Genomic DNA, 5,156 nt, shown 5'->3' on the forward strand with positions numbered 1-5,156 from the left:
GTCGGTTGCGAACGGCGGCGCCCGCGCGCGGCTAATATGCGCATGCGCAGTAGTGCGATCAGAGGACGAGCCGCTTCTCTGTGTGTGTTTTTTTGAACAGGCTGCGAAGCCGTTGGCGGCAGACAAATGGCTCACGGGACTTGTAGTTTTTATAATAATAATAATAATAACAACAACAAACTATTTTATTTTCATTTTGTTATGATTTTAATAATAATGATGTTTTTATTTTAATTTATTTTATTATGATAATAATTTTAAATATTTTATGATTTTAATAATAATAATAATTTTATTTTTTATTTTATTATGTTTTTAATAATTAATTATTTTTATTTTATTATTTTAATAATAAATTATTTTTTTTTTATTTTTATTTTAATGATAAATTATTTTTTATTTTATTATGATTTTAATAATAATAATAAATTATTTATTATTATTATTATTATTATTATAAATTATTTTTATTTTATTATGATTTTAATAATAAATTATTTTTATTTTATTTTATTTTTTAATAATAATAAATTATTATTTTATTAATATTTTAATAATAATAAAACTTATTATTTTATTCTTATTTTTTATTTTATGATGATTTTAATAATAATACATTATTATTATTAAAAAAACCCACCACCACCTTTACTCTTAACTTTACAAACTAAAATGACATAACATAAAAGGAAAAGGCTGAGCATGAGGGGAGTAACAAAAGTCTAGCCTTTGTAGTTAGACTAAAGTACCAAGAAGGCTACTACTACTAATCATCATCATAATAACAACAACTTTATTCTTAACTTTACAATTTAAGAAGACATAACATAAAAGGAAAAGGCTGAGGATGAGGGGAGTAACAAAAGTCTAGCCTTTGTAGATAGACTATAGTACCAAGAAGTCTACATCTACTAACAATAATAATCATAACAACAACTTTATTCTTAACTTTACAAACTAAAAAGACATAACAAAAGGAAAAGGCTGAGCACGAGGGGAGTAACAAAAGTCCAGAAACATCCTGTCTAGCCTATGTAGTTAGATTACAGTACCAAGAAGTCTACTAATAGTCTGCTCAATTCCCATATAAATATCCTCAAATTCTTAGACTTAAGAGTGCTACAGAATAAAGAATTAGCTGACAAGTGGCAAGGACCCTCAATCCCTCAGTCTAAGAGATGGGGTGGGGAAATTACACCTGATTCACAATCTCCAATTTTAATTTTACAATCTAAAAAAACATAGCATATGAGGAAAAAGCTGAGCATGAGGAGAGTAACAAAAGTTCAGAAACATCCTGTCTAGTCTATAAAGTTAGGCTAAAGTACTACCAAGAAGTCTACAAGTAGAAGAATCCTCTTGAGGTGGTTTGTTATCAGAAAATGGAAATAGGATCTCTCTATTTCTTTACACAAAAGGCTCTCATTAAGTACATGTGCCTGTGTTTGCTTGTTTTTTTTTTTTCCCTGACCATTCCCTTTCCCTTTTATGTTATACCTTTTTAGACTGTAAATTTAGGAGCAGGGACTGGTCTATTACTAATCCCGCAGAGGGTTTCTGAATTATTTGTTCTATATCTACAATTAAATGTTACACCAATCTGTGTTATATTTCTTAAAAGAAGATAATTTATACTAGGATTATCATGATAAATGTTTTATCGCACTTGGTATACAAGCAGTTTCATACACTTATTCTGATATAGCTGAAATAGTACTTCTGCAAAATTTTGGAAAATAACTTTCAGTAGTCCAAGCAATTAAACCTTTTTTGGGACAGAAAAATGTTTGTCTGGGCATTATGGAGATGTTGAAGTCCGCAAAATTATTGTTGAAGGGCATATTTGCTCATCCCTGCTTTAATATGAAACATTTAGATTCATATTTAGATTTACCGGTAGTATGGATCAGTATGCAGTGTATGTTGCAAAACAGTATATGAAGCGTTTTTCCTTTGTGAATATGCTTTTGAAAGATGCGACCTGTGAGGAAGGCTGCCAAATAATAATTGGGCTGTGTATCATACAGAGAAAACATCCTCTGTGGTTTGGAATTATCTCTGAAGCTTTAAAATACTAACATTTTCAGTTTAATTTTTAAAAAATTCTTAACTAAGCTGTTTCTTAAGTATAGTCACATAAAGGAGCTCCACTCACGTAACCAAGAATCCATTAATTTAGCGTTGGGCTTTATCACACGGGAGGCAAGTGCCTGCATCCCATGAATAAATTGCCATTAAATCCCATGAATATCCCGCAAGAGCGGGATTGGTTTAAAATGACATTGCCATTATTACTACAAAATCATGCCGCTTTTCATTCACAGAAAAATATAATTATCCAATGTTCTGGAGCACATGGCATTGCTATGTAGCATACATGCCCCCACTCCAGATTCCAGCTGCCATTGCTTTGGCCTCTGAGGGAGAGAAGAGAAGCTAGCATCTGTTGGTCTTAATTCCCTTCTTAACTGCTATCCCCCTGTGTGCTTTGTTTTATTAAGACTGTAATCCTGGAGGCCAGGAACTGTCCATTTAACAATATGTAATCTCCTCTGGGAGCCATTTTGCCGAGATAGAAATAAATAAAGGAAGGAAGCTTAGAAGTTGCAGTTCCAGATTTAGTTAGGAACCAGAAGAAGTGGATCGTTTTGAATCAACAGAACAGATGCCAACAGGCCTTCCTTTCAGTCAAGACTCGTGATCTAGTAATTAAAAGAGAAAGTAGATTAGGAGTCAAGGCCAATTATGTTTAACATCTGATAGCAGCTGAAATTATAGGGTCTGCTGGTTTTTGGATGGCGGGGCAGTGGCAAACTTCTCACATTCTCCATGAAAGCAATGCACATAAAGAGACTCGCCTTTATACAAGGTGAATAAAGAGATCTCACCTTGTTTTAAAGCAGAATTATCCTCCCAGAATACTTCAACAGGAATACTAGTGGCTTTGAATTACTAGACACAGCTTCCTTCTTAAGTGGGAATTGAAAGAAAAAGGTTTCCTATAACCATTTGGAGGAGAAGGTCTGAGATTGGACAGATGGGTACTAAGGAGGTATGAGGGGATATATAAGTGCATGCTGATGTCTGCGTGACTACATACCCACACTGATTGTGTATGTTTATTATTATTATTATTATTATTATTAACCTTTATTTATAAAGCGCTGTAAGTTTACACAGCGCTGTACATAAATTTTTTAGTCAGACGGTTCTCTGCCCTCAGGCTTACAATCTAAAAGACACGACACAAAAGGAGAAGGGAGTGGTGGTGGGGAATAGGATCAGGTCCAGCAGATCTTCTCCACCTCCGAGGCCTGGACCAAGGCAGATCGACTGGAGGAAGGGCTTGACTTCTTAATGGATGGTTAAAAGGAGGCTTCCTGGGTCAGAGAGGGGCTCACCTCTGGGAATGCTTCTCTAAACAATATAGTCTTTAATTCAGTTTTGAAACTGGGTAGTGAAGTGATGAGGTGTGCATGTGGGGGAAGAAGGTTCCAGGAGTAAGGGGCAGCAAGCGAGAAGGGATGAATTCGGGAGGGGGCAAAGAAGGAGTATGGTTTAGTCTCCTTCTTTAGACTTTTAAACAGAGGCTGGGTGACCATCTGTCTGCCTTGAATGTGTATTCCTGCATGGCAGGGGATTGCACCAGATGGCCTTTGTGGTTTCTCCCAACTCTATGATTCTACAAAATAAATCAGTCGCAGGAAAATTGGATAACTTTCCAGAACTCTAGATTATTCCAGTACACTAGGAAAGTGAACCTGTGAATGGTTGCCCATGAAACCTTTTCCCAAGGTAGGAATGTGCAAAACAGACTTATTAGTGCCCTAGAAGAATGAGTGTATCTCCACGGACAATGTTATTGCTCAGTAATATTCTCGTTTCTCTTTCCTGATGCTTTCTTCTAGAAAATATATTTAAACTTTTTCAGAATCTGCTTTATCATTATCATAATTATACTAGTGCTGATTTCTTTAGAAGAGAAATCAGCTCTGTCTTCCTGTAAATGGTGATGTTTGCCATTATTTTTCTTTCTGGTGATAGGGAAGCCTGAGTTAGAAGCCAGCTGTAGAGGAAGCTTCATCTTTTGCACCTGCAAATGTTTTCCCTTGTCATCAACATTTCCATTGTTCCTAATGAGCACATTTATCCTTGATTATTGACAGTGGTGGTAGAGAGTTGTTGAAAAATATTCCAGTTTATTGAGAATGCTGATACTTGATAGGAATCTTGAATGTGAGCTGCCTTGTGAGAGAAGCTAATCAAGCTCTCAACGATTACGTGGGAAAGGGAAGCAAATATAGCATACAATGGCAGTTCGGCTGTTGTTGTGTGCATTCGTTTCCAATGTATGGTGACCCTAAGGTGAGCCTATCATGGGCTTTTCTTTCATGGCAATATTTGTTCAGAGGGTGTTTTCCCTTGCTTTCCTCTGAGGCTGAGAGAGCATGACTTGCCCATGATCACCCAGGGGGTTTTAGTGGCTGAGGGGATTTGAACCCTGGTCTCCAGAGTAATAGTCAAATGCTCAAACCACTACACTACACTGGCTGGTATTGAGTGTAAAAACAGCCTTTGTGATTGTATGCAGCAAAATGTACATTATGTGGGGCAAAGTAAAGACATGCAGTCAGGGGTGTAATGCCTAAACCTGACTATACTGATCCCAAGATCTAGAACTGAAGAGGAAGCCTTTGCCCCCTCTCAGTTCTGTTCTAGACTATAGCCTATTTACTTTGTTGTATAAAAGTCAATGAGAGTCTTTCTTAGGCCAAGTCTGCACTGGGGGCAAAAGCCTGAATGGACTCCCCAACCTGTTCTGCCCTGGAGCTTGTTTCTTCACAGGGATACCAGGTTGATATTTACATGTGTTCCTGCATCCAGATGTTGCTTTGGTTTCCCAGTGCCACCCTTACTGCCTTTTCTCACAGCTCACAGAGTGGGGAGAGGGTTCAGGTTTCCCTCAGGTGGGGGGGGGGGAGTCAGGGTTTCCCCGCCTCCTTGTGTAGATAAAGCCCTTAGAAAAAAGAGGCATCTCTTTGTGTAGCCTTGCCCTTGATTTTGTTTCATAGCTGATGCTGTACCAGGTCGCTATATAGCATGAGGCTGATTGTGCTCCTCCTTCTCTATTAACAGTTCTTATGGGGATTTTAAAG

Source organism: Sceloporus undulatus, chromosome 1 (genome assembly GCF_019175285.1).
Source record: "Sceloporus undulatus isolate JIND9_A2432 ecotype Alabama chromosome 1, SceUnd_v1.1, whole genome shotgun sequence".
Lineage (NCBI taxonomy): Eukaryota > Metazoa > Chordata > Lepidosauria > Squamata > Phrynosomatidae > Sceloporus > Sceloporus undulatus.